The 20690-nt window shown below is 36.3% G+C and overlaps 1 protein-coding gene across 2 annotated transcripts in view; it reads right to left on the reverse strand.

Annotated features, from left to right (window-relative positions):
• Positions 1–20690, reverse strand: part of ADGRD1 (adhesion G protein-coupled receptor D1) — a 154315-nt gene that overhangs the window by 98507 nt on the left and 35118 nt on the right. The window lies entirely within an intron of this gene.

The raw sequence follows: 20690 nt of genomic DNA on the forward strand, positions 1-20690 counted from the left end.
ATTCTTTGGTACATGGATTTAAATAAATGAATGAATTAATTCAAAAGTTATAAGATAAAAGATTGATTGGAGCAGAGCCAGTGACAATTTTACAAAAAGGATGAAGTGCATGCCTGAGTGTTAGACATTAAAGTTACTGTCAGTCAGTGTGCGTCCTTTTGCAAAATCCTGAAATCACACTGCTTAGGGCTTCTTTCTCAAAGAAAGTTGAGAAGTCTCTCTGATTGCAAGGACTGGAAAAGGCAGAACTTGGCTAGATTGAAAACAGGCTGAGAAGAGTTCCCCTTATTGTTTTTCCTTCAGACATGATGACAAACAAGGAAGCAATAGCTGTTTTAGTGTCCATTTGGAAAGTTAAAGGATTCATACACCCTAAGAAACTAAATAAGAATGGCAGTACTTACAGCTAATGCTTCCATGCCATAATCCAGGCTGCATGCCTGTTTTTTTTCCCAGCTTTGTATTTAAGTAAGTATTCCCCTCCCCTGTCCTTCCTAAACTAATTTGAAACACTTACAATTTTTGTTGCCATGTCCCACATTCAACCAAGATCCTCCTGAGACCTAGCATCCTGGAATCATCCTGCAATGTCTCAACCATTGGAAATCTTAAAATCCTTTGTATGTTTGAGATGATCTCTCATTATTGTTCAAATGCATGAAAAACAACAACAACAACAACAAAAACAAAGAACAATAAGGAACGGGTGATTATTTAAAAATCAGTAATTATCCCAGGACATTTTTTTTTCCAGATGTTTTAGCCCAATCTGATTGCAGTTCCAATACACCATCTAAGATTGTAATGCTCTAGCCACAGTGGGTGGTCCAGGAAGCCTATTAAAAAGGCAGGATTATATTACAGTAAAAAGTGTTTTGTTTTATAGGCTCACCCCAAGCAACCTAGGTCTCTGACAAACTAATTGGAAAGACCTAATACTCATGCGACCCCTTCGCTGCCAAAATCCATATCAGGTCATGACAACAGGAAAAAAAAAATCTTCAACCAACCTGCTTTAGGTCACAATAAATTTGGTGAAATACATATTCCCATTAGAATGGTAATGTGTCCATGTAAGGTACAGCACCATCATTAGATGGCATCCCTTCAGGAAACAGTGATAATTTCTGTAATTTCAGAGAAAATCTTGCTCAACCTTGCACGAGAATAGATAGAATCAAGATTCATTGGGTGTCACAGTGAAATGATGTCTTTAGATGGTTATTCTAAAGTTTGACTGAGAATTCTGCCCCAACCAAATTTTTCAATCCAACTTTTACCTCTGCTGTATTTTGCATCCAGAAAGGTTAAATACAGTACCCCCAACTTCAGGACAATTTTGACACGATTAGGGATATTCCTATGTTTTGCCTTTCAGGACATTCATTGCTTTAAAAAAAAAAAAAAAAAAACATTTCTGTTCATTCTGCACTTAGGCAGGGCACTTCTTTCAGAAGATCTGGCTTTAATTTACATTTGAGTGACTGCTGCTGCACAATAGCCATTCATGATGAACACTTCCAATAAACTTAACAGCCTTATGATGTATTGTTTCCTGAGGTTAGTTTCATTCTATAGCATCTGCAGAAAAAATACTTTGTTGTTGTTGCCTAAAAGACATTTAATGCTGGCAGTAGTGGCATATGAAGACTTATTAACAAATCAAGTTTTTGACTGGTTTGTCAAGTTTTTCATTGCTTAGAGATCCCACCATATTGGCTTGCTAAGAATATTACATCTATGAATGAAAATTAGACCAGTCCAGAGCTGTACTCCTCACTCTATCACAGCCCTTAAGTTGAATTCAGCAAACGTGCTAACTGGTGTGAGCTTTGTTATGTATATATTTTGTAAAAAACAAAACAAAAACAAAAAACAAAAAAACTACAAACTATCTTGATCCTATAAAGAATTATATACATGTATTTTTTAACATATATGTCAAAATGATGGCATTTCTATTTCAATTAAATATATATTACTTATTCATGATTTTTACAAGATGAAGGTTATTCAAAATAATTAAAACCAAAGCATAATGTATTACAAGATTTTCACAAAGATATTCTGCTTTTTCAAAGGCCATAAGCAGACAGGAGCTATTCTATTAAGGAGAATATCTGTAACCTCTAATTACATTAACTGGGAGGAATTTAATACATATAGTAACAAAAAGCAAATACTAACTGCATTATTTGAGTATTGGTTTACTCAAATGACACTGCAAAAGCTTTTTCTTAACTCTATATATTTTAATATATTTTATACATAGAAGACAGTTCTCTCTCATGGATCTCATTTCCATTACTTTCAGACATCGTAGTGTATTGGTAGCGATTTAAACCAAATCCTCTGAAGTCAGTCACAGCTCACCCATCATCTTTGATCAAACCCAGTAGAAGGAATGAAGTTATTATCCAAATCTTGGAATCACGACCATAACCCTTCAAGGTGCTGGCTATGATGGAGATCTTACACATAGGTTTTGAGTCTAAAAATGCTTCTCATTTTAAAATTTTTAATTGCAGGAGTAAGCACATCTATAATTGTAATAGGGTTTCTAGCATTGCTTATGTGTAAAAGACATGAAATCAATGAGCATAATGTTAGAAAAAAGCTTACAAGCATGAAATGAAATATTATGAAATATCATAAAAATGACGGCATAAAAGCAAATTTCAGATCAGTGACTGACCATAGAATCTTAAGAGCGGGCAGACTCCTGTGCCTCTATAAACTGCTATTTCCTATTAGGAAACTTAACAGGGTTCACTAATAGGTTTTACTCTATTACACTAGGAAATTAAAAGGATTTCAAAAGAGACTTTCTGTTCATAAAGAAAACAGAAAAAAATCCAGTGTACTAAAGAGTTAGCTGTGCCTGATGGTGATCATTACTAAATGGTCCACCCAGAACTGGAACAGTTAAGCAGATGTACTATTTGAGCTGTGTTTGGTTTATTCATCACACATCTCCAGTGATAACATTTTCAGGAGAAAAATCATCTCCATTGCCTGGTGCTCTCCAGCAAGTGCATTCCTTCCCCAGCCCGGCCTGGCACCACCAGGCACAGCCTCATTGCTAACGTTTTCTTCAAGTCTGGAGTTTTTCTAGCTGGCATGAGCAGGACAGAATGAACCCTGGAAAATACTTATGCAGATTATACTGAAGGAATGTAGGACAAGGATTAAATTATAAACCAAAGTGACTTTAAATAAAATATCATAACATGTTGTGATGACCATTTGATATGGTCACCTAGCATCTGACTTTCAAGATACAACCGATGAGTAGGTGGCAGATGTGAGAAAGAGCAGGGGACCCCTGTCTGGCCTGAAAGTTTATAATATCCCAGGTGGGGTCTACGTTCCTCCTATTTCTTGCTCTCTGAACTACTTCTCCTTGATGTGGTGCCTAGAAAATCTGGTCACCTTAATATATAGTTGGCAACAGATTGGTGTAAAAGTCCATGCTGACATCTGAAAGTGATCATTTTACTGCCCACGTTGGAGGAATGTTTCCCCACAGGAATAAGGAATTTTATGAGAGTTATAAAAAGTTACTGGCACTACAACGTATTATCACTGGGGTATAAATTACTGATCTGTATGTCAGCTACAGGCCAGCTGGGATAGCATCCAGAACCATTTCTGTTCTGGCAGTTCTGAAGGCTGCCTGGGCAACTACCTCCATTTGTGGCCTTCATCCTCAGTGTCACCCAGAGTATTCCTCGTCCAGAGGGATGGATCCAAACCAGATGGCGGAGAGGGGCAGAATAGAAAGCTCTTGCATCACATATCAATCGTAGTAAAACTGCAGCAGCATACAATGTCTTGATCACATTTGTCTCGCAAAGTAAAGGTAGCAATGTAGCACAGATTTTCATCACAAAATACCAAACTTGTAGCAATAATTTTGCCTTACTCTCAAACTTGGAGTAAATTAAATAGAATATAGGTACACTTAGTTCTTAAAATGTAAGATACGTGGATTCTCAGCAGGCCTTACATTCCAGCTACATTTTTTTTCCAAACTCTCTGAAATTTATATTTATTTTCATCCTATATTTCCCTGAAATCAGCAGGTGCTCCATGACAGGATAAGGAGATATAGGGTACAAAATATAAAATATTGATATATGTACTGTTCCTCGTATTTCTATGCCAGCCATGCTAGAGCTTCCCCATGCAGGCTGTTACATGCCAGCAGTAGCAGCGTTGGGAGGCAGCACTTTGCACGGCTCAGCTCTTTCCACCTTTGCAGGGAGCCAAGAGGTGCAGGCAGGCGTACACAGTGCACAGGGGGCACAAATGCAGTCTGTGCCAATGCACACTCGCCCAGTGAAAAGGGGAAGCCAACTGAGCATCAGTCCAATCTGGTTCCCACCTTGTCCTTTACTCTGGGGGACAACAAGCAACATCCAAGCCCTGATCCATTCGTCAAGAGTTAAAACAATTAAAGTAGGACCAAATTTTGGATCCTGTAACTTACTACAAACAGCTAGTTGATACATCTTATCTCCTTTTCAGAAAATCAGTACTGTGAGGCGATGGCATATAAAGAATGCTGTCAGACAAACTGAAGCTTGGACTGAAGCACTTGATCTGAATGCAGGGAGCGTCATCATTTTCCATTAGTTTGGAAGCTCCAGCCCTGTCAGTGATCCATCAGTGTTTCAAGACACATTTTTAATTTCAGGGCTCTATAGCTCTGGGCTGAAAAGTCACATTTGTGGTGTCAACAAAACTTAAAATGTGGTTCAGTCATGCTAGAAAATATGGGGAAAAATAAAAGACTTCATAGACTGAAGTACCTTTCTCTTTTGAAATGTTTTTCTCTATCCATCCAAATGCATTCACTAGGATTAAATATTGCACACTACAGAAAATCCAAAATGTGACAAGGTTTTCTCAGCACGTACTCCAAACTAAAATACTCCGATCACTAAAATACAGATCTCCTTACCTCACCTACAGAAAAGCAAGGGTAAGAAACTCTGTGAACAGTCTTTGCTAAATATAGATAGAAACACATTTAGGAGGGTACATCTAATTCCTTAAAGCATCTCTATTGCCCTCATCACCATCTTGCCCATAGCAGGGAGTTTCCCAGTGAGTACTATCTGCATAACTTTGCAGATCAGTGAGGTACGACATGTAGGGTGGATTTTAGTTGAACGAGCCTAGATATCTATCAAACCCAGATTCCCTATCATATCAGTGGAGAGAAATAGGAGTGATTTAGCTAGTATATTTTAAAACAAATACTTTGGCATGAGATGGATTATATCCTAGAAAAACTAAATTATCTTCGTTCCTGCACAGATACTCTTGTCTGCAGAGTTCATATGGAGATGTCAATGACGTAAAATGTTAAATTACAAAACTCTTGCTCAAACACATCCTGACACAGCTCTTCAAATGCAAACAGGGTGCAAGCTTCATTCAAACAGAGGGTAACTGGATGTCCAAATACTTTTATGGATCTGACCCTAAGCACTTTCTGAAGTGCTATAGTGAACCACTGGAATAGCAGTCACTGAACTTCATGTCACAGTCATTGGACTGTTCTTCCTACCTCTCAACCACTGGTAAAGTTCATCTGCTCTTTATCTAGGAAAAAAAGGCAGCAGATACACCTCTAACATTTTGGGGTCATATTCTACGAGTTAGAACTAACTCTTTGCTGACGTTAAGACACACTCAGTAAAAGTCAGTCACAAAGGCTGTGGCATTAAAGTAAAATTCCCAGCTGAAAGAAAATGTGATAAAGACACAGAAGCTTAGATATCAAGTAATCAATTTGGTGTCTACAAGTCCTGCATACCAGTAAGGAAGAAATGTGTGCAGCAAGAAAACTTAAGCAAAAGGCAGCTCTCTTAGAAGTAGCACTGTCATAATGAGAGTCATTGTATTCATCAATTGCCTTTGTAACTGATCACCTGATCACTATATTTAAACCAGTAAATCTCTGGGGCTTTTTACATGTCATTAGTGAAGGCAAAAGTCCATGCAAGTATGTATAAAACGTCAAGAAATAGTAATAACTTGGAAAAAAGTCCACACTTCTTGCAAGAAACACAAAATTCAGTAATTCTGCTTAATCTGTAACTTCAAGATGTCTCATCAAGTTTAGAGAAATGTGGCTACCAAAAAAAGTTGCCGTGTTTTATATCTGCTTTAAAACAAAACAAAACAAAAAAAGTTTATGCATTTGTTAGGATTATATTAGATAAATAATACCTTTATCATATCAAAGTAGAAAATCTTATTAGATCTTCTCAGATAGGATAAAGACACTCCAGGACTCTGAACTAGGAGATGGCAGGCTGACAGCATGAGAGGTCCAAACAGGATAAGAGAATCACAGCTTGGTCAGCCACCACCTTTGATCTTAATGTAAAAGTATAAACGAGAAACAGTTCAGGAGGTTTTATGGACTTTCAGAGAATCAAGTTAGCCACTAACCCTTTATTTTTATATGCAGAATTTGGCAGAGTTTTCTGCTTATTAGTTGCTTAGGAATTCAGAATATACATCTGTTCTGAGCATTTCAACAACACACAAAATTCAAGACACCATTAGCTTTGACAGTCCCTGAAGTCATGGATTATTCTTTCTCAACCGAAGGAGCATAACTCTAAGTCAAATTCACAGTTAAAAATCTGGCTTTTTGAAGTCTGCCTTCCAGGAACAGTATTCAGTAACCACTTAAAATTGCTGTTCTGCTAAATATTCTTGCCAGTACATGTATTTTCTGTTGGCTAGCTGATAGTTGCAGGAAGCAAATTTTAAATGATTTTGTTTTCTTAAGTAAAGAATAGTTATAGCCACTTTTTATTATTATATTTACTGAGCTCTAACTTTTCTCAAGAGAAAACCAAGGAATGAGTTGAAATATTTAAATCTAGTTCTAGAATGCAGAAAATATTCAAGTGAAGTTGAGGGAAGTAAAAACCTAATCAACAGCCTGCAGACTATGCCAGAAAAAATGGAAATATCCAGTAAAGAAATATACTATTTACTGAAGTTGTTCTTTTGTTCACCTTGGGTACAGCCTTTACCACAAGAATAAAGCACTAAAGTCTCTGCAGTTCTTTTTGTAAAATTTTACTGGAACTATTTCCATTATTCTATCAGGTTTGCTGTTCACAAGAATATACTTGGGTCTGGTGTTTGTGTGGTTAGCTGAGAAATACATGAATTGAAGTGACGTCACTTACTACAAAGAGGTTAGAGCAGTGTGAGGTTGCACGTTTCCTAAATAAATAATCAGGCTTTATATCACGTCTATAAAGAGTTTGTTCCTTCCATGATGCCTTCAAGGGATTGTGCGTGACTTTTGCACCAAATGATTTGTACACAGCATCTCATTTCACTCCTCCCAGCTGGCCATTCACATGCTATTTTTCAAGTCTGTACTAATGCTAATAAAGAAAATCTGCAAAAGAAAAAGCTAGACAAATTACATATCTCTGGTTAGGATTTAAGGTGGGAATTTCACTGTCAGACACAGACCTGTGTCTGGTGCTATAGCTACGCACACTTGCTCTGATGAGTCCAAGCAGATAGGTGCATGTATGGGTAAATATCTTCAATGTTCCTGCCAGTTTGGCTACAAATTCAATAATAAATGGGCCTTGAGCATCTAACTGAACCTCACTTAGTGAAAGCTTTGACCCGAAAGATTAAAAGTTAACCTAACCTTATCAGATGCCAAGCCCTGAAGACAATAGGAGTTGACAGCACTCAGCCTTTTGCAAGAGAACTCAGTCCCGCAGAGGATGCTGAATTTATGCCGATTTGTATCACACTGGCAACTTTTCCCAAGAGCAAAATAATGCTTCTCTGAAACAGAAATGGTGCTTGTGCTATATTTCTTTTGCTACATTAAATTATTCCCTGGATGATTTTCTTCCTTCACTCATACCTCTTTCACCCCCACTAACAATTTATCTAATTCTTGGCAGATTTTCAATGCAAATATTTCAGAAGAAATATTTCTGTGAAGGAATTTACATAAAGCCCAACTGCTTTGCAAATGAGGAATGTGTGAAGCTGTCACAACTCCTCAGTGGCAGTTTAGGAGGACTCAACACGGCATTCACAGGACGAAGAAAGGGAACATTTTGACCTCCTCTCTAAGCGTGCTCTGGTAGTCATCAAACAACTTCAGTTTAAGATTTAATCTTAAATTTAGTATATGCCAGTCTGAAATAATGGTTATAAACTTTTACTGTTGGTGCTTAACAGGTTCACGGTAGTCACATTTTTGTAAATTTTAGTGGTTTTTTCGAAGTGTGATGGCTTTAAAATAATGCCCAAGGGGCTGCCATGGCCAAGCCCTAGAACATCTTTCCTCATGGAGATTCCTGCAGCTAGTACAAACTGACATCATTTTATTAGACGTGTGAACTCCTGCTGGTTGAATCTATATGAGAATCTGGTCCCACTAAATGCTTAGCCAGTTTCTATAAACACATTTTCTCCCCAGTTTGAGCAAAAAAAACCAAGATCATCATACTAGAAAATAGATCATTAAAACATAACAACAGTTTTGACTGATTTCGTTACTTTAACGTTGTCATAAATCCAGGGGAAATTTTTGTATGAATCACAACACAGCCATTACCATTTATCTGTCATACGCAAAATTATTTTTGGGCTTGTGGGGAATGAAAAAATGATTCCTTCCAAATCTGAAATTCCACAACTTGTTGAGGGTAGGATTGTCATACTTAGTAACAAGTGGGAACCAGAAAGATTTCATCAGTGTTGCTGAACAGTTACAAACGTCGCTAAGGAAAACCAAATTCCCTGGTATGTCTGCTGCTCTTATTCTTTTGCTGTCTATTCAAAGAGTAACTATTTGATATCAATTATCACAACAGACAGAAACAAGGGATGAAAAATACAGGAAGCAGTTCTCCTGAAATTGTAGCTATTGAAATTATTTAAAACATCTTTAGACTAATAAAAAGTCTATTCTAAAAATTGTTGCCAAAGAGCAGCATAATTCACACAGTATAACATGGACTGATCCATTTCTTCAGTGCTACAGGATATTTTTTCATTTGTTACTTTATCAATTAGAATTCTCCTTGAGCATTCAGTTCACCCGTTCACCAATTCATAGCCACAGAAAAATTAAAGGAAAGTGTCCCTTGTGTGTGACTGCCTTGCAGAAACTTTAGATCCTGTGGATGCTTTTTGCACCAACCTATATTACATGCCATAACAATCCCTCCAATTCATGGAGAAGAGGCACTCTGATGCTTTAACAACTCTCCCCTTCCTCCTTTTAATACAGAGTGAAAGTCCTGAGGTAGCTCATCGTAGCATCTCCAGACCCTTGGAAATACCATCTTATTTCACCATACACTGAACAGACTTAATCATACTCTACAGGATTTAATGTTTCACGGCTCTTTCTTTAGCATGAAGCAAACCATGGAGTTAGGACTTACATCAAACGACAAGCTAGTGACTAATATTTGCACTAGATAATAAACAATTGTGCATCTAGGGATTAATTCTGCTCTAAATCCTTACATGATCTGCCAAAGTAAATTTCATCAGCACAACCCAGTAAGTTCTTCCGACAGTTCACCATATAATATAAAACGAGCAGTAGTTTAATTCTAGGATGACAGCATTATGCCTTCCTTCTACCGAGGTACCCGTACTTACTTAAAGCCCCACATTATCTGGTACAGCACTCCAGCTCTTGCCTATTTTTCAGCAATATGGAATGTAATACTAACGTTAAGCTTATGTATAAACATATAAATAGCAGGCTACAAGACTAAATTAGGAACTATAGATATAAATATGGCAGGCTAAGAGGAAAAAAAAAAAAAAAAAAGTGCTTGATATAGTGGGATAATCACCTCTTTTGGCCAGCTGGCTATATAGTGTTTAATGCACCCCAATATGCTCTGGGCTCAATCCTAGAACAACAAATAAAAGCAAAGCATTAAAATCCAATAGTCTGAGGAAAATAATTTCCAGAGAGGAAAGTGTTTAGAAAATAAAATTAAAAAAAAAAAAGGAGAAATAAGAAATAAAAAGGAGAATGTATGAAAGATTAAAAATAATAATAATATTCTGAATCAGAACTTTAAACTTGCCCAGGTTTTATTTACTGCAAAATTACATTTCTATTTCATATTATTTGTTCATGGGACTTGTCTATTATTTATTTTCTTCTCTTCTATCTCTCGTTGTTTAGCACCCTGTAACATGCAACTTCAACAAAACATTTAGCAATGTGCTTGATTCAAATCACATAAATTATCCCAGTAAAAACACACACCCTCTCTCCTGAACTGTGATGTTCTGGTTGTTGTACTGAAAGCCTTATCATATAAGCCTTGCCTTGGTCTAGAGCATACTTTCCCTTGGAAGCATATGTTAGTCATTAAATGATAGCTTGAACAGATCAAGATTACGGAAATTTACTATGAGTCACTGCAGAGGAGGAAGGTATGCACAGCTAGCTTCAGCATGAGTCACTGAAATGCAGTTCTTCTTGGCTGGTCCTGTCCTGATAGGAATCTTGTTGCTGACCCAGCTTGTGTAGCCTTTTAGATTGGGAAGGTCTCTATTTTTATTTTATTTATTTTTTTTAAAGGGAAAATCCCTTCTTAGTGACCACACGTTTCCTGATAGAAAAACAATCCCAAGTTTCTATTACTAGCTGTTAATACCATTATCTACCACTCTATTGCAAAGCAAAGGGAGTTAAAATTCCTAATGCAACAAGTGGAGAAAAAAAAAAAGCAAACCCAGAAATTTACCACCCACAATTTCTCTCAAGTATGACCTCTCTGCCATTCCTAAACTAAAATTAACACTATTTTCTACGCTAAACTTTTTATTTATATTGCATAAACTAAATAAAACATTATTTTAGATTGGTGATGTTCCTGTAACAGAACCTATACTTAGTGATACTGCTACCTTGTAATAAATGCAGTCACAACCACAATGCACTATCAGGTGCCTTCATTTTGCTTTAGAAGAACTGCCACTGGGGGAGAGCAGAGCAAAAAGGCAAACAAAGGCAGAGTATCCTCTCCCCTCTATCAGACTGTACAACTGGTATCCATCCCTCAGCTTTCCTCACTTTTCTCTCATGGTTGTGAGGACTCCCCTCTGAACATCAGTGCAGTGGCAATACTATTCAGTGAACTTAGAGTCTGGTCTTGTAAAAAATAACTCTCCTAACACTAGGAAAATAAGTAGAAATTTATTTTTAAAGAGATCAATAATAATTATAAATTCAAAATAGCAATATAATGCTAATGCAAATGATTTCGTCTTTAAAAAAAAAAACTTAAATACTCTATGATTTAAAAGTATATCTAAATGAATAAATTTTCTACTACTGTCCATACCCATCTAGATCTCCTGTTTCAGAGATGCACAAAAAAGTGACTCTAAGCATTAAAGAGAGAGCGTATGGCCTTTCCACAACACCATTCTAAGACAGCTTCTGTATAGAAGACTTTTTCCTACAAAACATGATCTTCACAACAGTTTGCCTTTCATTACTTTAACATTTTCAGTACGCTATTACATATATTTCCAAGGCAACAGAAATAAATCAGGAAGACAAAAATAGCTTTATTATATTTACTGTTTTCTGAGGGAAGCATCATTTATTTATATTCTTTTAAGTATTGGCCATTCATGCCATATAAATCATTCCTAAAAGCTTAAGAGGTTTCACAGAGAATTGGGCAGACATGCCAGAAGTCTAGGAATACAAGCATGTGATAATGTCTGGGATTGGCAAGTGAGAAATGTAAAACAATCTAAATAAGTAAAAGAACATGAGCATAGTTCCAAATGCACACAACTAACAGAAGTAGGCTAGCTTCCTCAGTACTTGGCGCTGATGTTCTGAAGTCACCACTGTTGCAAAGAAAGTACCAAGAGTTACACCAAGGTATCTCAAGGAAAGTATGCAACAGGTTACTGAGATCCCATGCTACTAAAAGAAATAAAAAATAAATTAGACTAAATGAATACAGAGTTGCAGATGGCATCTCTGCTGTATAAAACTAGTATAAATAACTAGTGAGAAATTTCATATTGGAAAAATCCCTAGTGCAGAAAAGATCTGATTCCCTTTGTAGTTGTGCTGAAGTCACTGAGACAAGAATTTAAATGAATAAATGTGGTCAGACAGTTTAACTAATGATCCAAGGAATTTCTAGCCTCTCCACTAGTACCACCGACAGCTGTATTTGTACTGTGCCACACAACGTCATGAAGCAATGCAGCCACACAGCTCATTCGCTCATAGTCCTCTTCCAGCTTTGACTGAGATCAGTATCTTGCTGCATTTTTAAATATTAGAATGAATGTAGAGTAGCCAAACATTGGGTGTCAGTACTAAACAGTACCTAATCCACTCCATTAAGAAGCCTAAAGAAATAAGCCATTAAGCCATTAAGAAGCTGGAAATAGGTATTTTTCAAAGACATCTTCACTGGAGTAGAAATAATTTGGCACAATGTAAAGAATTTGGAAATTGCACCTACCTGTCTAAACTCTGACCTAAAAAATGACAGATCAGATACCATTTCAACAACTCCAGCCAGTAACCAAAACAACAACCGATAGAACAGCCTGTGAATCTTGGATACCGGGCAGAAATGCTTTTTGTGTCTTCTGAGATTTGCTGTAGTTTGCAACAGTGAAGACAGAGGAACATGAAATCACAGGATCACTGAATCATTTAGGTTGGCGGGGACCTCTTGAGATCATCTAGTCTGACCACCCTGCTGAAGCAGGGGCAGCTAGGTTAGGGTGCCCAGGACCACATCCAGTCAGGTTTGAATATCTTCAAGGACACAATCCCTCTGCATAACCTATTCCAGTGTTTGACTGGCATTACAGGTGGAAAGAATAAAATACCACAAAATATGCTAACAGAAACAGCACAGTATCGCTTTTCTCACTCAGTTATTTCTGTGCTGTTACCAAAATACATGACTGATGGCATGCAGCGTAATTAAGAGGGCCTAAAACAAAACAAACAAAGTGGGGGGTGGACAAAACTCTTTCTAATATCGAGTTTGAAGTAACATTGGCCTGTCAACAGTATCTACTGGAGAACGTAAAACTCATTACCTTTCTCTTCCCCTGAACTATGTTGTTCCTTTTCATCCTCATCCCAAGTAAATGAAAGCAGAGGTGAAATCCATACATAATTTCCAACCAGACTGTTTTCATCACAAACTTTTTGCTTCTCATATATTTAATGTATATTTAACTGCCAGTACTATCACCAACAAACTATCTAAAACTAATCTTCATTTTACTCTTCGAACTTGATTCTGTTTCCTCTTCAAATTGTTATGAATAATGAAAAATGGGGTGGTGTCATTCTGAAAGCCACATGTCACCATTAGAGTGAGGACTGAAAGCTTTGCTCCATGCAAGTCAGCAGAAGTTCCGGTAGGCATTGTAATTAAAACAAAATGTTACCATTCATATTTAATAGGTATCTGTAAAAAAAAGTTTTGAAAGCATACTCTTTCAAAATGCCTGAATCCAGTGAATTTGAAGTTCTCAATCAGCCAATCAAAACATTTCTGGCCTTTTCTAAAATTTAAAATTAAAAAATAATAATTGTAATATGGGCATTTTGAATGCAAATCCAGCTTCTTGTGATTTCAAATGCTATGGTTCACTCTGTCACTCCAAAACAGCTTGACCTCATCAAGACAGATTTCACAGGATGCTTGCTCATAGTGGGGATTAGGGGATAGTGGTATGTTATTACTTTTTTGTTTATAATTTTAAATGGCAAAGTTATTAACATCTGAATGTTGGCTACTTCACCACTGCAGTAACTTCTTTTTCCATAACATTTTAAATATGTATATATATGCATTAACATTGTGCAGAGAAATACAAAGTTTTATAGCAGAAATCCTGGCAGTTCCTTAAATGTAGCACAGCTAGCTGGAACTCCTGCAATAAGCCATCACAACATGCAAGGCTGCTCTGGGGATGTAGTCACTGATGAGGAACTTAAACAAGGGGAACTAAATTGAATTTAAAAGTTGTGAGAGTGTAAGGGAGAGAATTCTGCATCGCTGGACCAGATTTGATCATGTCAAATATAAACCCTGTAATTTTCTCTTCTCCTCCTGTGACAAATGTTCAATCAAAGGCAGGGTGCAAAGTAGCACAAGATTCCACAGCTCCCTAAAATAGAATGACTGTGGAATTCAGTCCTGAGTTTTTAAATCAGCAAGATTTTTCGAAGTTTATTGCTTGGAATTGAGTGACCCCTGACTGCTGATGCACTGACACTTGCAAGCAGAAATTTGAAAGACCAAAAGCAAATGCTTTTTGCTGTAGATTGATAACACTTGGTTCCAGTCACCAGGGATTATTTTCCTTAGGTGAGAGGTAATTTTATAGATACTAATTCTAAGTAGAAGCTGGTATATAGATTTATCCACATACGGAAAGAATGAAAGTCAGCAACTAAACTTAAAATTGAAAGCAAACTTTACTTGTACATTTATGAAAACATTCAGCTACTTCATGGTGCCCTAATTCCTGCCACCACAAAGAGAAAGAACTCATTTACAAATATTGAGGGCATTTCATGACAAATGGGTGGTAACACCTGCAAAGTGTTGTACCTGTAAAGGCTTAAATCAGTTCTAATGTGGAAATGACACTTTCTGTGAATTACAACGTATTGCAATGTAATCCTCATCCTTACAACAAGCAGTCTTCAATGTGCTTAATGAAAATCTATATTTTTGTTACTGTGCAAGTCTAGGCTTTCAGAATGGATTCCTATGAGAAAATATGTCCTAGGATGTCTCTGTTAATAACATTAACAATACAGAACTACGGCTTTATTGTTTAGAGATGTTGTATATCATAATGACTACTGTTATTTTAAGGTTGCCCAGGAGCAAGAAAATTAGCTGTAACTATGTTCATTTCTCATTTGAATTCAATGGATTTTCTGTACTCTTTATAGCAAAGATTTAACTTATGTAGGAAAGTGCTGAACTTTATATTGATTTTTAAATTACAAGCTTTTATTATTTTTTCTTTTTGCTTAATTGTGGCATACTCTGTAGGAATCAGAGTTTTAATTATATTTTATTCAATTTTTTTCTAGCAGAGTCTATCCAGGTAAAAAGTATACCTTCATTCTGAAGATGTGGACAAAAGCCCTTGTTTTTCCTCAATCGATATATAAATTAGTCAACACTTAACTTGCCATAAAAATAAATTGGCTCCATATCGATTCATCTCTCTCATGGTAGCTCTAATATTTGTGTACAGATTGGAACTGGTTCTTCTCTCATTTTATTTTCCTATCAGTAATAATGTTAAACAAACCTTGGGATATGGCATGCCACTGGCCAGGAAAAAGACAACAGAGAGAAGGATCGTGTTAGGGTACATTTAGAGGCAAATCAGATGCGTTGCCTCATTAAAAGCTCAGAGAGAAGGTTAAGGAAAATTTTCACTATATCCCTGAGCTCCATGAGGACTTCCAGCATGATTTTATAATGCGAGCAGTCAAGAGAAGAAGAGGTCTTCTTTCCCTACACTTTACCATCTCCAAAGTGCCCCCAAGAGAGCACTTCCCAGATAAATATGCTGCACCTACAATAATAATGTTGATGTTCTTGTATGACTCCTGGTTCTGGAGATTTAAGAAAGTCAGAATATGAGACAGGATTTACAGGAAAAGCTGATGAGCTTCCATTGATGAACTCTAGCAAGGGGCGCCAAGGAAGTAGGTCACTGTGGGCTTCTGATGGGAGGAATTCTTTGCAGAAAATAAAGAGCAGAAGCAAAAATGTGAATGAGAGGATTTGGTAAAAAAAAAAAAAAAAAAAAAAAAAAAAAAGGAGGGAGAGAAGCAGCTGTTTGAATGATTCAGTATAATAAAATGGTAAGAAAGATTAACACTTCATGATGAGGCAGACAGCTCCCCTAACACTACTTTTGTTAAAATGAACCACATGACAAAAGAATGAGATGGAACAAAGCTAAATTTGTAGTATCTTAGTAAAGCGTTTTTTTTTTTATTATTATTTTTTTCCCAGAATCAGCTAAATCTTTAAAATGGCATCTGCATTAAATACATTTACATTTTGGAGAAAAAGAGCTACATTAAGAATTCCTGATTTGCATCCCATTTTCATCCAAGTTTCATCTTACACAGGGTGAGAAAGTCGTGTTTATAATTATCCAAAACTGCAGCAACACAAGTTCCCCTTCTGCAGAAAACTACAGAAGCCACAAAGTGGTTGAAACTTAGTGTACAAAAAGTTTTCCTCTAGCCATAAAGAAATTTTCTCTGTGGTGCCAGACAACCAATAGGGGATCAACAGAGTGGTGAATAGTGTGCTGTGGTGCCTCATCCACTGTATGGATGTTCTCCTTTTGTCTCACCACCTTAGTCGGGCCTTTACCCTCTCTGCACCTAGTATGACAGGACGTACACCAAGCTGGTATTTCCACATGCTGAAATATGATCAGCTGCCTTGTCAGGAAAGACAAAAAATTATAGATATTTTGTCTCCCAGACACTGTCAAAAAGTGACTTCGGTGTGGTCAAAGATCAAGATCTATGCTACACCATCATATGGATTTCACAAAATATTGATGGTGTTTTACACCATTTTCTTTCCCATTTTCTCTTCTGATGCTTGCCAGAACATGTTGTATATGCTTTTCAGTCTTGACATTCATCTCCTCTGAATTTCTACAATGTGCTGTAATTTCTTGGATCATACAAGTGAAATATTAGTTCTTCTCTAGTTCTTCCTGCTATGAAAGACTTCTTGCCAGAAACAATATTTTACTTTTTTTTGAGGATAATTATTTTACAAAATGTACTGATGCTTCATGACAAGACTTTCGGACAAGTCAAGATTCTTCAACTTTGAACTACCATCAATCTTGACATCATCCCACATACACTGAAAAAGTCAGTTGATTTCTTTCATCCATTTAGCTGGAGAAAATAGTTCATCCAATTGAAGAGCACTGAAGAGCAGAACATCAGCACTTTTAAAATCCGGTGAAAGAATGTCTGTTTCTCTCTGAAATGTTCCTGAATAAGATATTACAAGTGTAATCCTATAATATGTATAAAGTCCCAAGCAAAAAGACTCATAATGATCTGCAAATATCACTGGAAAGGCTGCATATATCTACAGAAAAGGAAAATGAGAATTGCTTTTCACTCCTAGCTATTTTCTTGTAAAAGTGGACATTGTGGATAGAAAGAATGAATAAGAAATTCCTCAGAATGGCAGAAAGAATGAAAATCTTAATCACTTTATGTTCTTATGCAAATAAGTTTTAAATTTTAAATTTTAATTTTAAGATACAATTAAGATACAATTTTAAATTTAAGATACAAGAAAAAGTAGCAGAAAAACTAGCTTCAGGGATTGTGCAACAGAAAAGAAACTGCTGTTTGAATAGAGACCATTTTAAAAAATAACACTAAGTACAATATGCATGTCCATCTTGTCCACAGGGAGTCTTTATCTCATAAGAGAAATACAAGTAATGTTTTTATGAATTATTCATCCTGATTCATGAGAATTTCTATTTTAGGTCAGAAAACCATTTTCCACTAAAATAAGCTTGACCAGAAAGCTGTCTAGCAGTTCTATCGGTAGGAAGAATTTCTACTGGATTTATCAGTCCTGTGGGAATCCAGCTGCAATCCTGAACACCCAGGCCTAATGGCAATAATTACTCATGTCCTCCTCTTCTGTCCTCTCTGAAGCAGCATGAAAGAAAGGACTTGTGCTGCTATAGTATGAAAGGTTGCAGAGGCATGTAGTTATTTTGCAATACATTTAAGTAAATTCACTTAAATTTACTTACTTAAATTTGCTTAAATAGCTTACCTCAATAAATTCACAAGTTGCCTGAACTTAAATTGTTTAGAAGTACTCCATGGACTTTGCTGGAGCTATTTAAAATCTATAGTAGTGAAAAAGAACAGATTTGGCCCACTGCCACCTTACTTATGCACAACTAGAATGTATAATCTATTCATCCATTCCTTAATTTTAAACAGTTCTGCTAATTAAAAGTCAGAGATAGAGATAAATTGTATTCCCATAGTCATAGGTGTCACAGGCAGGCAGCCTTCCTCTCAATTCCAATGTATATATCACTTTAGCAGAGCTGCTCACATTTTACATGTAATTCTTTACTATGCATCTTCCCCACAGACAAATATTCATCGCAATTTTATCTGTTATTTCATTGTTTCCAAAGATTATTCACAGAATTTGGAATCTGTGATACCGAGAATTACAGACTGTGATTTAGAATACAAGATACCCAGAGGGTTGATTCTGTTGCTCACTGATTAATAGCTTTTTTGGCAAAAATTCACACCAACGGCTAAAAAAGTACACCAGGAAAAAAAAAAAAAAAAGTCAAAATAGACAGCTCTATTGCCTATTGCCCAGATCTCAAACTATAACTTCATTAATTTTGTTTACAAACTTTCACAGCTCCTTCTGTTTTTACACACCTATTCTGACTAGATTATACCAAAACCATATAAATGAAATATGGCAAAGAGCAACTTAAATGCAATATTTTATGTTGTCAAAACAAAATTTGTTTCAGCACGTTTGGCAACTTCAGAATGCTTTGGATTTGGAAAATTTTTAGCATTTATATTTTTTATACTGATTTGGAATATTAAAATAAACTTTAGAAACCAAGCTAGAAGATATACAAAATGCTTCACCATCAGATAGCACTGGAACAAGCATAGAAAAGATCTAATGTATTTGTACATAGTTTTGATCTAAAAACAATGGAGAAAAGGACATTTAGTCCTGCATGGGGCCAGTTTCTACTTCTAGTCCACAAATGATTGGGGGCAAAAAAAAATAAAATTAGATTATTAATTTTTGTCTTAACTTGTGGAGCAAATCTTCACTACACCTCTTAACAAAGTAATAGGATGGTACTGGTTCGTTAGATGCAAAAAATATTATTATATTATTATATAATTTAACACAAAATAGATGTTAATAACAATATACTATCATTTGTTATCCAAATAAATGCTCTATGATTATAGAAAAAAACCACGAGCAATAGCAGGTAAAGCAGCCTATACTACAGAATGCGTAACAAATTCGGCTAGAGGCCAAAGAATTAAATCTGTTCCTGTTATTTTGCAGGATTTTGGAGCATAAAAATGCCAGGTGTGACTATGGAGTAATGACCCTACAATCTCTTCATTTTTCCCCAGCCTGTGCTATACTTAGCATACTTAGTGTTCAAATTTACTCTAAATTAAACCCCACCCAAACCAAATGATTGTGTGTTCTTCATCTGTTTGCTCTCAACCTGTAATAAGGGATTATCTTTGGACGCCAAGGCAAAAATCTATGGAGGCAAATGGACTGCTCTTTCTTTTTTTCCTTTTTCAAAAAGGAAAGGAATAGATGGGTTTAAAAATACTACTATGAAGTGTGCTATGATAACAAATGTGACATTTCTACGGGTATACCAGTATCCCAGTGGTCTTCATAGTAAAATGCAACAGGGATAAAGAAAAAACACAGTTTTGTTTAACAGCCTGCTAGTAAATCATCATACCAAAAGCATGAGGAGGTACCAGAATAAATAAAACAAAGTGCATTTTATAAATTGTCTACACATAATACAACCAGAGTCTTCACTTACAAGCTCCCGCCTTTAAGAGACCACTAGGTACATTCAGAAGAGTCCTTAGCTTGAAAACAGTCCAACAACACTTTTCATTTCTATGCCTTAGAGTTTTTCCTCATGTATTTGTTTTCCACTGTCTCCTGCACCCTTACCGTAAGCCCAACAAATAGAAAGAAATACTGGCTTGAATACAGTGATTGAAAGAAAATGTGATAACGTTGTAGAATATCTAACATATGCTTTCTAAGAAACATCTAAGAATTGAAATCTCCATTTTCCCTTTCCATTCAACACTCTATTGAGTAGGTGATAGATGCTGCATTCCTTATGCCACCACTGCAGAGTTTAAACTAGTTCTTCACTGACACCAACAAGACAAAAAGAGGTTCCTTTTTCTCTGAGAGCAAAGAAGACTGGCTATTTTTCTATTTTCTTGCTGGAATATATTAATTTAGTGAAATTTGAATGCTCTACTGAATTCAATCAATTTGAATAAAATTTGTCTCCAGGATTGTCAGATTCAGAACAGAGTTCTGCTCTGTTGTCTAGAACAGACAGGTCATGCTAGAACAGAGCTGAATCTGCTTCCTTCCTATCCCAGGAGATGCTCTGCCCATCAGATTTGTGGCTGTCCTTGGAGGACCTTTCATCTCTTGGTTTATTCATGAAAACATTCAAAACACCTCACTTTTATGTCAGTGTGGAGACCAACAGCAGAAACCGTAAATAAAATCTTGTTTTCTTGACAGCTGTAATGAGAAGGCCGTAATTCATACCACCCTTTTGTAAATTGCACAAACACATTCATAGAACAATGTACACAGAAAGGTCCAAAACTGCACTTGTCACTTCACCCCTTTTTTTAGTACACGCACTAATCAGCCTTCTGCTGCGATGGAAACAGAAGTCAATGAGGTTTAATGGCTGGAAAAAAGATAATATTGCAGTTACAAATGCCATCCGAA

Source organism: Cygnus olor, chromosome 17, assembly GCF_009769625.2.
Source record: "Cygnus olor isolate bCygOlo1 chromosome 17, bCygOlo1.pri.v2, whole genome shotgun sequence".
Classification (NCBI taxonomy): Eukaryota; Metazoa; Chordata; class Aves; order Anseriformes; family Anatidae; genus Cygnus; species Cygnus olor.